The sequence below is a fragment of the Triticum dicoccoides genome, chromosome 2A, assembly GCF_002162155.2.
Source record: "Triticum dicoccoides isolate Atlit2015 ecotype Zavitan chromosome 2A, WEW_v2.0, whole genome shotgun sequence".
Classification (NCBI taxonomy): Eukaryota; Viridiplantae; Streptophyta; class Magnoliopsida; order Poales; family Poaceae; genus Triticum; species Triticum dicoccoides.
Genome location: NC_041382.1, coordinates 695,485,583 through 695,501,740, shown reverse-complemented (window position 1 = coordinate 695,501,740; position 16,158 = coordinate 695,485,583).

The following is a 16,158-nucleotide window of genomic DNA, read 5'->3' as shown; positions in this document are numbered from 1 at the left end:
GGGCGGTGACGGCGACGACGGGTGGCGGGGGCGACGGCAGTGACGGCGATGACGGGTGGCGTGGGAGATGGCGGTGACAGCGACGATGGGCGGCGGGGGCGGCGAGGGCGGCGCGCGATGGGGCGACGGGCGCGGCGAAGAAGTTTGGATCGAGAAGAACTACTGGTGGGCGAAACTGATTTTTTCGTAGGTTCCATATATATAGGAGGGGTCTTTAGTGCTGGTTGGAGCCACCAACCGGTACTAAAGGCCAATTTTCGCCAGGCCAAGGGGCGGGAAACGACCCCTTTAGTACCGGTTCGTGCCACGAACCGGTACTAAAGACCCCCCCCCCTTTAGTACCGGTTGGAGCCACCAACCGGTACTAAAGGTTGTGCGTTGCCACCGACAGTGCACAATGTTTAGTCCCACCTCACCGAGCGAAGGGCAACCGCACTGGTTTATAAACCCAGCCACGGCTGCTCCTTCGAGCTTCTCTATATAGCAGGCTTCTGGGCCTAATTAACTAGGGCGCGCTGCCCTGTGAGCCTGCTGGCCCTTCTGGGCCTGCATTTGCACACCCTAGGTCTGGCAGGCCCACTGGGCAGCGCGCCAACAATTTTTTATATAGTTTTTTCTTTTCTGCATTATTTATTTTCTTCTATTTATTTTTGAGTAGTTTTTATATAGTTTTTTTCTTTTCTGCATTATTTATTTTCTTCTATTTATTTTTGAGTAATTTTTTGTATAGTTTTTTTATTTTCTGCATTATTTCTTTTCTTCTATTTATTGTCTTCTGGAAATTGAATGCTGCATACTGAACACAAAAGAAGTCCGGAGTTTAAATAAGTTTAAAAAACATTGAAGTGGCCGTGTAACAGATGAGTTCTCGTCCGAAACCCTGATACTTCGAAAGAGTTTGTCCAGTTTGTACATGAAGTGCGTCCAGTTTTTGTCGTGACCCTCTCTACTCTTTCGCGCATGCTATGCGGGTGATATGATGATACCATGCCAAGTTTCAACATTTTCAGGATACATTTTGTAGTGATTTTCAATTTCACGGTCATTTAGCTCTCTAAACAATTAGGTAAATGACCGAAAAACAACAAATGATGTCAGAACATGTTGGAAATTGATGATGTCGCTTTGAATGCTGCATACTGAACACAAAAGAAGTCCGGAGTTCAAATAAGTTTAAAAAACATTGAAGTGGCCGTGTAATAGATGAGTTCTCGTCCGAAACCCTGATACTCCGAAAGAGTTTGTCCAGTTTGTACACGAAGTGCATCTATTTTTTGCTGTGACCCTCTCTACTCTTTCGCGCATGCTATGCAGGTGATATGATGATACCATGCCAAGTTTTCAACATTTTCAGGATTCATTTTGTAGTGATTTTCAATTTCACGGTCATTTAGCTCTCTAAACAATTCGGTAAATGACCGAAAAACAACAAATGATGTCAGAACATGTTGGAAATTGATGACGTCGCTTTGAATGCTGCATACTGAACACAAAAGAAGTCCGGAGTTCAAATAAGTTATTAAAAATAAAAAGAGGTGCAATGCTGGTTAATTTGCTTCAAGTCGTTCGGAATAGTGTAGACTGCACTGCACATAACTCAGTGCAATCTATGCTATTCCACAAGGCTTGAAGCTAATCAACATGCAGGTGAGCATTGCAACTCTTCGTCATTGTCTGTGCACTCACGGCTTATAAATCGCTCATATTGCCTCTCTCTTGGCAAGGTGGGACTAAAAATCATCTTACAAAGAAACTCTAGTACCGGTTCATGGCATGAACCGGTACTAAAGGTCTTCGTGGGGCCCCAGCCTGACCATAGCCTAACACAGCCTCATTAGTACCGGTTCGCGGCATGAACTGGTACTAAAGGTTGCCCATGAACCGGTACTAATGATGCCCGCCCACCTAGCCATTGGAACCGGCACTAATGATCACATTAGTGCCGGCTCAAATTCAAACCAGCACTAATGTGCTTCACATTTAACCCTTTTTCTACTAGTGTTTAGCTCTCCGATATCATACAAAGTTATCCTCTTCATACCCACAACCTAGTTTTATTTCTCGTTGCTAGTTGGAAGCAAACATTCAGTGTACGTAGAGTCGTATCAGTGGCATATAGGGCTTGAGAGAATATTGATCTTACCTTTAGCTCCTTGTGGGTTCGACACTCCATACTTATCACTTCCACCTTTGGAAATTTCTACGATGATTCCTTGCACTTGGGGATTATCAGTGAGTAAGAAATACTGTTCGCGTTGGTCGTGGAGGAAGGCGATGAGGCCTGCATTCTTAGCCAATTCATAGAAATCATCATAAATCCCGGCTGCTCTCAAGAAATCATCACAAGGCCATTCACACGGCTGAACCTCCATGGTGCGAGGGAGATTATACTTGGGCTTCTTGTTCTCTTCACTTTGTTTATCCTTCGAGCTTTGGCTCGATGAGCCCCTCAAAAATCTCTTCATCTTTTTCTGAAAATTTCTGAAATTTTTAGTAATTTCAAAATAAAAGTGAACCAAACTCAATAAAATTGATAGCAACTACTCCTACAAGTGCCTAGGGGCTATATCATGCATTAAAACTACTTTTGACCATATAAATTTGACATGCAAGCTCAAGAACAGGGTCACCTAAGCAACAAAAAATTGCAATAAATAAAGCACTAGAACAAAAACTAATTGGATCATTGGAGGAGTCACATACCAAAGAACGATCCCCCAAAGCAGTTTTGTGAATGGAGCTTTGAGTAAGGAGATCGAAAATGGCAGCAAGATGAGCTTAGACTCAGGTTTGAGCTGGCTAGTAATTTTGGGGGGAGGAAGAAGGAGTGTGTGGTAGCTGGAATAAGTGGAGGGGATCCACCATGGGCCCCCGAGGCAGGGGGCGCGCCAGGGGGGTGGGCGCGCCCTGGACCCTCGTGGCCAGGTGCTTGCTCCCCCTGATGTGTTCTCAGTGCTAGATATTCTCAAATATTCTAGAAAAAAATCATATTTAAATTTCAAGGCATTTGGAGAACTTTTATTTTCGGGGTATTTTTTATTGCATAGATAATTCAAAAAACAGACAGAAATTACTATTTTTGCTTTATTTAATATAAACTAGCACCAGTTCGCCCCCCAGACCACCCTTTTTTAACGACCTGGGGGCCGAACGGCTGGAGATGCTCTAATGTTATGGGCATCGCCGTCGCGGCTAAAGGAGACCATGTGAGGGAGGAGTTTGGACATAGGCGCACAAGGAGGGGTTAATATTATAGGTGTTGGTACACAAACAATTCGGTCCATGCACTTAAGATTTACGGCCCCGGAAGAAATTTAGCACACCAAAAGCAATGCATTATCTGAAATAGCTTCACTAAAAATTAGTTCCTTTTGAGACCTAAGGAAGACACCCAATAAAAAATACAATAAATACATGAGTGTTTATTGTTTGTCATCCCATAAAATTAGCATAGGCCAGTTTAGATGTCATGCATGCAACAGGGGGTATGCAAAGGCACAATCCCGTTTAAATGTCAAATGCGTAGAGAGGGGTGTATGCCCTTGTATAGCCTCATTTAATCCCACAAATTGTTCTGATTAATATCCATGCATGCCCACAAGTTATACTCTTGTTTCGCACTCTTATTCCTTATTCAGCCCACAATTGACTCACCTTTAATCCACGTTTATTGTCATGCAGCCTCCTATAGCCTATTTTAATCCCATAAATTATTCCAATTAATATCCATACATGCTCGTGATTAATGGCAGCCCACAATTCCTGCATTTAATGTTATTCACAGCGAGGCACCTCCTCCATCCTGGTTAATTCCCGATTTCTCTTGTTGCCAGGCTAGTCGCGTACGTATAAGAATTGATAGAATTTGATGTAAGAAGTCGAGGTGAGATTATTAAATTATGGAACCTGTGCGTCCTTCATCCATCATATATTTTCCCGAAGCTTTCCATTGAAAGCACGAATTGATGCTTAGCCTAGCTGGCAACTGCACCGACTCCTGCTACATGATATCTTCAGTTCGATTCTCCACATTGCCTATTAACTTTTTCCTTGTTTTGCTGTAGTAGGCCCACTTGCGCGCCTGATGGCCCATAAAAGTAGCACGCAGCAACTACCTGGCCCAGTACGCGAATATTTTTTGTTTTCATATATAGCATATAAGAAAATTAGTACCACCTCAGATTTTCAAAATTCTTAAAAAATATAATATGGATGAACGGATGAAAAATTTGGAGAAACGCACCTTGCTTTATTAGTAGGTATAGATAACAGAAAGTAAAAAGAGGGTACAGAGGGCTGTGTTTTCTAAATTCATCCATCTCATGCTCATCAAAAGGAATCCACTAATAAGGTTGATCAGGTCTTGTTAACAAACTCATTGCGAATAACATGGAACTAGAGAATTTTCAAATAACACTAGGTTGCCTCAACTGGGATATGCACATCCCCAACAATAAGAATATCATATTTCTTCTTGACAGTAGGAAGAGGAAATTCAAAACCTCCAATAGTAATTGTTGAAAATTTTCCAATAGAATTGATACTATGGACTTGAGGTTGTTTTGTCCGAAAGTGTACCGTATGCTCATTACCATTAAGATGAAAAGTGACATTCCCTTTGGTGCAATCAATAACAGCCCCTGCAGTATTCAAAAAGGGTCTTCCAAGAATAATAGACATACTATCGTCCTCGGGAATATCAAGAATAACAAAGTTCGTTAAAATAGTAATGTTTGCAACCACAACAGGCACATCCTCACAAATACCGACAGGTATAGCAGTTGATTTGTCAGCCATTTGCAATGATATTTCAGTACGTGTCAACTTATTCAAATCAAGTCTACGATATAAAGAGAGAGGCATAACACTAACACCGGCTCCAAGATCACATAAAGCAGTTTTAACATAGTTTCTTTTAATGGAGCACGGTATAGTTGGAACTCCTGGATCTCCAAGTTTCTTTGGTATTCCACCCTTAAAAGTATAATTAGCACGCTTGGTGGAAATTTTAGCTTCCGGTACCTTTCTCTTATTAGTAGTTATTTCCTTCATATATTTAGCATAAGGATTCATTTTAAGCATATCAGTCAAATGCATACGCAAAAAGATAGGTCTAATCATTTCAGCAAAGCGCTCAAATCCTCATCATCCTTTTTCTTGGATGGTTTAGGACGAAAAGGCATGGGTTTATGAACCCATGGTTCTCTTTCTTTACCGTGCTTCCTTGCAACAAAGTCTCTCTTATCATAACGTTGATTCTTAGATTGTGGGTTATCCAGATCAACATCATGTTCAGTTTGTACATCATTGTCATTACTAGGTTGAGCATCAACATGAACATCATCATTAACATTATCACTAGGTTCATGTTCATTACCCGCTTGTGTTTCAGCATCAGAAATAGAAATATCATTGGGATTCTCAGGTGTGTCAACAACAGGTTCGCTAGAAGCATGCAAAGTCCTATCATTTTTCTTTTTCTTCCCTTTAGAAGGAATAGGTGCATCAACGTTATTTCTCTGAGAGTCCTGCTCAATTCTCTTAGGATGGCCCTCAGGATACAAAGGTTCATGAGTCATTTTACCACCTCTTGTCATAACTCTGACAGCATTATCATTATGCTTACTATTCAATTCATTGAGCAAATCATTCTGAGCTTTAAGCACTTGTTCTACTTGAGTGGTAACCATAGAAGCATGTTTACTAATAAGTTTAATTTCACCTTTAACACTAGCCATATAATCACTCAAGTGTTCAATCATATAAGCATTATGTTTTAATTGTCTACCAACATAAGCATTAAAATCTTCTTGCTTAACCATAAAGTTATCAAATTCATCCAAACATTGGCTAGCAAACTTAGCAGGAGGGATTTCAGCTTTATCATATCTATAGAGAGAGTTTATCTTTACTACCTGTGTCAGGTTATCAAGACCGCGTGTTTCTTCAATAGGTAAGGAATTAAGACCATGTATTTCTTCAACAGGAGGTAAATTCTTAACATCTTCAGCTTTTATACCATTTTATTTCATAGATTTATTTGCCTCTTGCATATCTTCAGGACTGAGAAATAGAATACCCCTTTTCTTCGGAGTTGGCTTAGGAGTTGGTTCAGAAAGTGTCCAATTATTTTCCTTAGTCAACATATTATTCAATAGAATTTCATCTTGATCAACAGTTCTTTCCCTGAAAACACAACCAGCGTAACTATCCAGGTGGTCTCTGGAAGCATCGGTTAGTCCATTATAAAAGATACCAAGTATTTCATTTTTCATGAGAGGATGATCAGGCAAAGCATTAAGTAATTGGAGAAGCCTCCCCCAAGCTTGTGGGAGACTCTCTTCTTCAATTTGCACAAAATTATATATTTCCCTTAAAGCAGCTTGTTTCTTATGAGCGGGGAAATATTTAGCAGAGAAGTAATAAATCATATCCTGGGACTACGCACACAACCAGGATCAAGAGAATTAAACCATATCTTAGAATCAACCTTTAATGAGAACGGAAATAATTTAAGGATATAGTAGTAGCGAGTTTTCTCATCATTAGTAAACAGGGTAGCTATATCATTTAATTTAGTAAGATGTGCCACAATAGTTTCAGATTCATAGCCATAGAAAGGATCAGATTCAACCAAAGTAATTAACTTAGGATCGACAAAGAAATCATAATCCTTATCAGTAATAAAGATAGGTGAAGTAGCATAAGCAGGATCATATTTCATTCTAGCATTCAAAGACTTTTCTTTAAGCTTAGCTAATAATTTCTTAAGATCACTTCTATCATTGCAAGAAAGAAAGTCTCTAGCAGTTTCTTCATCCATAACATAACTGAGGGAGTCCTGGATTAGGGGGTCTCCGGACAGCCGGACTATATCCTTTGGCCGGACTATTGGACTATGAAGATACAAGATTGAAGACTTCGTCTCGTATCCAGATGGGACTCCACTTGGCGTGGAAGGCAAGCTAGGCAATACGGATATGTATGTCTCCTCCTTTGTAACTAACCTTGTGTAACCCTAGCCCTCTCCGGTGTCTATATAAACCGGAGGGTTTTAGTCCGTAGGACAACATACAATCATACCATAGGCTAGCTTCTAGGGTTTAGCCTCTCTGATCTCGTGGTAGATCTACTCTTGCACTACCCATATCATCAATATTAATCAAGCAGGATGTAGGGTTTTACCTCCATCAAGAGGGCCCGAACCTGGGTAAAACTTCGTGTCCCCTGCCTCCTGTTACCATCCGCCTAGACGCACAGTTCGGGACCCCCTACCCGAGATCCGCCGGTTTTGACACCGACATTGGTGCTTTCATTGAGAGTTCCTCTGTGCCGTCGCCAGAAGGAAGGATGTCTCATCTCTTCTTTAAAGACGGTACTACTGTCGGGGGAGCTTTGGCTGTCGGCCAAACTCTCTGGCTAGGCGGTTTCATCATGACCACCTGTTCGGCCGCCACGCCGACGATGACTTCTCGGGTCATCGAAAACAGCCTCCACGTCAAATCGGCACTCGCCGAACAGATGGATCCAATGGAGCTCGCCTCCTTCAACGAGCTCTTAGATCGCATCGCCGCCTTGGGAGTCGCTATGGACTATGATCAGATTGGGCTTAAACCTGATCAAAGGGAGATTAACTCTCCACCGGTCACCCATCATATTGCAGTGGTGGAGGAACAATGCGGCGACCTTTCCTCCATCTTGAGGACCAACTATGTCCAGATTCCCGAGCTCTCTGAGCCGGACGCCCGTTCGCGGGAGGACAACATCCAATCCCTGAACTTAGAGTCAGGCAACGGGCCAGGATTTTCGGGTCACACCCCGGAACTGAAACTTCCAAAAGTGGAAATTCCTTGGCCCCTGGATCCTAGATCAGGTGAGGGTTCGGATTCAATTCCACCCACCCACCCAAACATAAGCGAGCTTTCCCACATCAGGCAAGAGCCCCAGGAAACAGTACATCACTATTGGGCCAGATTCCTCCTTGCGATGAACAAGGTTAAGGACTGTCGCGAGGAAGACGCAATCCTATTTTTCTGCAATAATTGCACGGACAAGGGAATCCTTAACGCCATAAATCGCCGTGATATAACACGCTTCGCTGACTTGGCGTCCATAGTACGAAAGTACTGTGCGATGGAAAGTGCCTGGAAAACCGAAATAAACTTTTGGGATAATCCGGCCCTGAATACAAACCCAGTCCGAAACAAAAGGGTGCATTATCGCAATACACCCGGGTCAACTACCAAAAAGCAAAAACCCTCTACAGGGTATGGAACCGTACTGGAGGGATGGCTCAACGGACCCTGCAAAATTCATAGTACAATGGATACAATACCAACGCACAACCTTAGAGCATGTTGGATACTCCGGCAGGTGGCCAAAAGTGGTGAGGATCTACTTCTCCCAAATACCACAGAGCACCATCCCGTGGATAAGAATACGGTGTTAACGGTCTTTGAGACCTTCACGTCAAATAATAGACGCAAGCAAACACTCCGCAGCATGGCCGAAATCTGCCACGTAGTAGCAATAAATCCATGGAGTGACACGGCTATTACCTTCAATGCCAGTGACGAACCTAAATTCCGAACAGCCCGAGCACTAGCCGCACTGGTCCTCAATCCAATCGTGGACGACTTTCGACTCACCAAAGTACTCATGGACGGCTGCAGCGGATTAAACCTCATCTATGAGGAAACTCTTCAAAAGATGGAAATAGATTGGAACCGCATTGAGCAAAGTAGCACAACCTTTAGAGGAATCATCCCCAGTCGGGAAGCACGCTGTGCTGGGAAAATCACACTAGATGTGGTATTCGGCATGCCGGATAATTACAGGTCTGAAGAAATTACATTCCATGTGGCCCCGTTCAGCAGTGGTTATCACGCTCTTTTAGGACGGGAGGCATTCACAATCTTCCAAGCCGTACCCCATTACGGGTACATGAAGCTCAAAATGCCCGGGCCCAATGGAATCATCACTCTCGCTAGCGATCCGGACACAGCACTCCGTGCCGAAAACAAAACAGTCGCATTGGCCCTCGAGGCATTATCTGAAGCCCTCTCGGCCGAGGAATTAACCACGCTACGCTCCACAGTGGATAGGGACGACATGATACTCGACAAGAGATCCAAGTCCACCTCTTTTAAACCAGCGGATGAAATAGTCAAATTCCAAGTCCACACAACGGACCCTACAAAAACAGCCTCCATCGGGGCACAGCTAAGCCCCGCTGTGGACGCCACACTACGAGAGTTCCTGCGCGAGAACTGGGACATATTCGCCTGGCATCCCTCAGACATGCCAGGAATCCCATGCAGGCTGGCCGAGCATAGCCTCAATATCCTAAAGGGATTCAAGTCGGTCAAGCAAGCTCTTCGGCGTTTCTCCGAACCTAAGGGACAGGCCATGGGAGAGGAACTAGCCAAGTTATTGGAGGCTGGATTCATCAAAGAAATAAAACACCCGGACTGGCTAGCAAACCTGGTGATGGTACCAAAGAAGGACAAATCCTGGCGCGTTTGTGTCGATTTCAAAGACCTCAATAAAGCTTGCCCAAAGGATCCCTTCCCCCTCCCACGCATCGATCAAATCATTGATGCTACTGCAGGACACGAGTCATTGTGTTTCCTCGACGCATACTCCGTTTACCACCAAATCAAGATGGCGGAGTCCGACCAAGCCGCAACGGCATTCATCACACCATACGGTCCCTTCTGTTCTAACATAATGCCTTTTGGGCTCAAGAACGCCGGCGCAACATATCAGCGCATGATTCAGACATGTCTGGAGAAACAAATCGGCAAAACAGTAGAGGCATACGTAGACAATGTGGTTGTTAAAACCAAACACGTCGACTCTTTGATAGACGACTTGAGGCTCGCATTCGACAACCTCCGAACATACGACATCAAGCTCAATCTGAAAAAATTCGTTTTCGGCGTACCAGCCGGAAAGCTCCTGGGTTTCATTGTCTCCAGTAGAGGTATTGAAGCTAATCCGGCCAAAATCCGAGCTTTGTCACAGTTGGCTACACCAATAGACCTCAAACAAATCCAGAAGTTAACTGGATGCGTGGCGGCTCTAAGCCGCTTTATCTCCCGCTTAGGAGAAAAAGCTTTACCCCTTTATCGCCTTCTTCGGCGCATCGAACACTTCGAGTGGACGGACGCTGCCACAGCCGGATTGGAGGAAATAAAGGCCATTTTGGCAACCAACCCAATCCTGGCTGCGCCAAACATTGGTGAACCAATGCTATTGTACATTGCGGCAACTCATCAAGTTGTAAGCGCGGTTCTTGTCGTCGAACTAGAAGCTGCCGGACGTAAATTCCCTCTTCAAAAGCCGGTATACTATGTATCCACTGTCCTCACTCCATGCAAATCACGGTACCCACATTATCAAAAGATAGCCTATGTGGTATTCATGGCGTCCCGGAAGCTACGACACTACTTTCAAGAGTGTTCGATTACGGTAGCCTCGGAAGTGCCACTTAATGATATTATAAACAACCGCGATGCTATGGGCCGGATTGCCAAATGGGCCATTGAGATCCTCCTGTTCGACATAACATACAAACCCCGACGAGACATTAAATTGCAAGTATTGGCCGACTTCGTCGCCGAATGGACGAAGGCCGAACTCCCTAAAGAGTACGGCGCATAGTCCAACTGGATCATGCACTTCGACGGCTCTAAAATGCTGGCCAGTCTAGGGGCTGGCGTCGTCCTTACATCCCCAACCGGGGATACCGTTCAGTAGGTACTACAAATATTGTATACAGACTCCAACAATGCAGCCGAATACGAAGCCCTGTTGCATGGTCTTCGGATGGCAGTCTCCATGGGCATTCAACGCCTGGAGGTGCGTGGGGATTCAAACCTCGCAATATCCCAAATAAATGGAGACTTTGACGCCAAGGATCCGAAAATGGCGGCCTATCAAAACGTCGTCCTAAAAATGTCAGATCGATTCGAGGGGCTCAAATTTCACCATGTGGCTCGGGAAAACAATCAGGCGGCGGATGTCCTCGCCCGCATCGGCGCAAAACGCAATACGGTCCCCCCAACATATTTCTGGAAAGGCTGTTCAAGCCATCTGGTGTATGGGAAGGAGACACCGGTAACAATAGTCCGGACCTGGCCAAAATGCCCGATACCGAATACTCTGACACAATCGGAGGCTCTGCCACCGAAATAACACCTTCAGCCCACGTAATCATGGCCATTATTGCCCCCTGGCCTACCTAACTAGACAGGAACTTCCGGAGGACCAAAATGAGGCACGCTGCATAGTGCGGCAATCCAAGGCCTACAGGGTCCATGAGGGAGAATTGTACAAAAAAAGCACTACCGGAGTCCTTCAAAGGTGCATCTCTGAAGAGGAAGGGCGGAATCTTTTGGCAGAAATTCACGCCGGACTCGGCAGTCATCACGCCACAGCCCGGGCCCTTGTAAGCAAGGCCTTCCACACATGATTCTATTGGCCAATAGCCCAGGCAGACGCACAGGACTTGGTCCAACGTTGCGCCGGTTGCCAGCTCTATGCAAATCAAAGCCACATGCCACCCACCGCCCTCCAAACAATCCGCATAACATTGCCCTTTGCGGTCGGGGGGCTTGACATGGTTGGACCCCTTAAAGTGGGAACCCACAAGAAAAATACTTACTGGTCATGGTGGATAAATTCACCAAATGGATAGAGGCCAAACCTGTTAAAACAGCCGAATCCGGACCAGTGATAAACTTCATATCTGGGGTTGTACACCGTTATGGCGTCACCCACAACATCATCACTGACAATGGCACGAACTTCACGGCCGATGAGGTAAAATTCTGGTGCAGCAAAATGGGCATCAAGCTCGATTATGCTTCAGCCTATCACCCACAAACCAACGGTCAAGTTGAGCGAGCAAACGGTCTTATAATGAGCGGCATTAAACCCAGATTAGTGCGTTCCTTAACGGAGTCTGACACGCACTGGGTAGAGGAGCTCGACTCCGTACTCTGGGGGCTGCGGACCACGCGGAATCGTAGTACCGGATATTGTTGGGGGTTGGGTGTGACATATGCCAACAGATGGCTTATCATGGTGGGGGCGAGTAGAACGTCACCGGTGCCTGGAAACGGGATGAGGCGAAGACATGCACGCCGACGAATCTTACCCAACTTCGGGGCTCTCCAGGGAGATAACACCCCTACTGCTTCTCTACGGGGTCTCCGCATGATCACTATGGTCAAATGTTTACACGGTTGCTCCTTGAGCTGGGTCTGGTGGTGGGAGAGGGCAAGGCTATCTCTCTCCCTCTATCTGGTGTGGTATCGAACTACTGGGTTCCAACCCTTTGCATGGGTGCCCTGGGGGGTTTATATAGGCCTACCCCCCAGGGGTACAATGGTAATTCGACTGGGCGCGGCCCCAGCCGTCAGTGCCTTCGACCTCCGGCTTCTCCACCGACTGGTGGGCCCCGCCGACTGGTCTGGTATGGAGCCGACATGCCGCGTCCGCCGCAAGCGGGTCTTGCCGGCTGCTGATTACTGTAGCCGTGCTCCTGATGGCGCAAGCTTAGTCATGGGGTCGTGGCAATAGCCCCGCCACCTGGTGGGCAATCACTGTGGCCACTCCCCATCTCTTCTTGATTAATGGCGCGTGGGCCCCGGGGGAGGGCTCGGCTGACTCCCCCGGGCCGACTCCCAGCGGGTCCGACTGGCGGTTCTCCCGCCGTCTCCCGAGGTCTCGCTGACTGGTTGGCCCCGCTTCCTCTAGGTCGTACAGACAAGCCGTCGTGGGCGCAGGACCAGGTAGAGTGATGCTGATGTCAGGGCCGACTGGGCAACAGTGCCACGCCGCAGGGAGATCTTCCCTAGTACGGCGCGCTGTAGCCATGCCTGCCCTTGGTAAGGGGTGGGGAGTGGGCTTCATTGTAGCTACGCCCCTGCCCCGTCCCCCTCGATGAGGTCACGGTTTGTTGGAGTCGTCGGCCGACTCCCCAAAGCCGGCTTCTCTGGAAGTCGCCCCTGGGACTCGGCCGTCAGCGGGCAGTCGGCCGTCTTGCCGCAGACTCCCCAGGAGGCGGCTCTCTAGAAGTCGCCCCTGGGACTCGGCTGTGAGCGGGCAGTCGGCCATCTTGCCGTAGACTCCCCAGGAGGCGGCTCTTCGCCCTGTGGTCTTGTGGGGCGCAGCCTGCCCCGATGTCTTGAAAGGTTATGGGCTTCGGGTTGGCCTACCCGTGGCCCACTACTCCGACAGTAGTCCCCGAAGCTGGCGAGGCGCCGCAGACGATCGGCCGAGAAGCCTCAGTAGTTTCTCTTTCCGGGCGCTCAACACACGGTCTTGATTGACTTCTGCCGGGCTGACTAGAAGGAGTCGGACTCGCCCAACTCGGATTCACTCAATTCTGACTTGCTCAGTAGTTCGAACGTCTCGGCGGGATTTCAAGTGGCGTGGTAGCTAAGCTTCCAGGCCGCTGCCCGCTCTTGGCCTGTCACGCGAGGGCACGTGGCCAGACGATCCTGCCAGCCCACGCGCGCGACGGGACAGGCCATAGGCGGGGCCCGCCACTACTGCGCCTCCGCGCCCGAGCGGATCCGCTGCGGCCCGGTGGACGGTTGGGATTCCCGTGAAGTTACTGCATGCAGTAACTTTACATGGATCGTGGGGGGCGTGGGGTTGCGGGCACAGTAAATCCCCACGTCTGCCCCCTCGACTTCGCAGCCCATGGGGCTATAAGTAGGGGGAAGAGGGGGGCACGCGCGCCCCTCCTTCCCACTACCCCTTGCTTTCTTCCTCCTCGTAGCTCCTCGCTCTCCTGCTTCCTCTTCTCTTCTTCGCCCTACTGCACACCAAGCTCCGGCGATAACCGCGGCGACAACTCGCGATGAGCTCTTCCTCTGTGGCCATGCCTCCCTCGGTTGGCTCCGGCACCTGGGACGGTTCCGAATTTCACGAAGACCACATCGAGTTCCTCCGTCGAACCCATCGGCTTCCCGGCGAGGACCGCGTGCAGGTGCGTCTCACGCCGGAGGGGGAGATTTCCCCCGCCCCGCAGGAGGGCGAGCGGGCCATCTTCTGCTCACACTGCCTGTGTGGGCTGGGGCTGCCGGCGAGCAGCTTCTTCCGGTCGTTCATGGAGTTCTACGGCCTCCAGCCGCACCACCTCACCCCCAACAGAGTGGAGCTGCTGTCCGCCTTCGTGGCTCTGCGCGAAGGCTTCCTCGGAGTCCTCCCCACCCTCGAGCTCTGGGGGGAGTTCTTCTTCTCCAAGCTTGGCACCCAAGGCGTGGGCGTGCCGGCTCAGTGCGGTGCCTTCATCGCCGTGCGAAGGACAGGAGCCGACAACCACTTCCCCTCCATCGCGTTGTTGAAGTCGGTGAAGATGTGGTAGCGGTCCTACTTCTACGTCAGGAACGTCGCCACGAGGGGCGACTGGGTCAATCTGCCGGCTTTCGAAGCCGGCCCGCCGGCTGGCAGACTGCCCAACTGGTCGTACCGGGCCAGGTCGCTGACGCCTGTGGGAGCCGGCGCCATCATGCGACTCCGAGTGCTGACACAGTCAGAGGGTCTGACTGGTCCGGACCTGCTGGCCGCCTTTGTCTCGCGCCGAGTTCTCCCACTCCAAGGCCGCCCTCACCTGATATGCCAGATGAGCGGGAGCCGCGACTCGAGTCGGATGTGCACCAAGGACATGCCTCATGGAGAGGTGGCCCTTATGGTGAACTACCTCTCGGACAGCAGGCTCCTGGGGGACTGGCGATTCGGCAAGGAGCCATACTCCCGCGCCAACCCCACGCCCGTGGTGAGTCGCCTTTCTTTTCTTTCTTTGGATTGTCTTCTTCTTGCCAAGTTTTGTTCTGATCAGTCTGCTTTTGGTTAGAATCCCCTTCTTCACCCACCAGCCGACACCTCGGGGCCGGCCCGTGGGTTCGTCGCTGATCGGGCGGAGAGCGACGTCGGCGACCCCGATCTTGGGGCGGCGGCTCTGGAAGACGACACCGAGGGAGGAGGAGGGACGACAGGCGACCTCAGGCCCTCGGCTACCTTCGCCGACTGGCTTGAACATGACACTAAGGGAGGAGTCGTCCCTCGCCATCGGCCAGGAGCCAGCCAGCCGGGCGTGGGCTCTTCTACCGCATCGAGCGCTCCAGGCGGCGGGAAGAAGCACCGGGCTGCGCCGACTTTGTTCGGCAGCCGGCCGAAGAAGCCCAAGGGCTCGGCTGCGGCGACCCAGTGGGACGAGGCAGCCGCGAAGGCCATCCGCTTCCGTAAGGAAGTGAAGAAACCGCCATTGGTCTCTGCGTAAGTATTCTGACTTCAAAGTTTATTCTTTCTTCGTGTTTTGTCTGAGTCTCTGCTCGCCCTTTTTTCTTCAGGGCTCCCCTCTCTCTTGAGCGGGTCGCCGCCGCCTCCGTCATGGGGTCAGCGGAGATGCCCGCCACCACTCGGCGGATAGACCCCGCAGCCAACCTCTGGGAGGCGACAGAGCGGAATGCGCAGGAGAAGCGCAACGAGGACAAAGCCCTCTGTCTGGAGAAAGCGGAGGCCGACAGGGCGTAGGCCTCCGCTAAGAAAAAACTAGCGGAGACCGAAGCCGTCGCCACGGCAAAGCAGCGGGCTGAGGAAGACGCACGCCGCTAGTCGGCCCTGCTTGTTACCCCGCTGAACTCTGCGCCGCCGCCCCCGGAGTTCACGAGGCAGACTGGAGAAGCCGGCGGGGAGAACCTCGTCGAACGTTCTGCCGCCGCCTCCGCCGCCGTCTGAAGGCGTGCAAGGCGAGTAGCCAGCGGACTCTCCGGTGCCGCCGACCGAAGACGAGGCCGTGGCGAGGCTACTCCTCCAGGTCGGCTCGCCAGCGCGTCGTCGTCTGGAGAAGGCGACTTCGGCACCCCGCCCCCTGGAAGCTGGCACCGCCAGCTCAGCGGCTCCAGACGCCGAAGCGACAAGCGCCGCACCTGTTGGGTGGGTGCGGGGAGGCGGCACAGGGCCGCTGAACCGGGTGCTCCTGGACGACCAGGCGAAGCTCCGCGCTGAGGGCGACGCCCTCCAGAGCTGCACCAAGGCATTCCTAGTGTCGCAGGCAGCCATCCGGGTATGTCTTTTCTTTGGGCCTTTGTTTTTCTTGTTCCTCTCTGTGGTGGCGTGCCAGCGCACCCACTGGGTGTA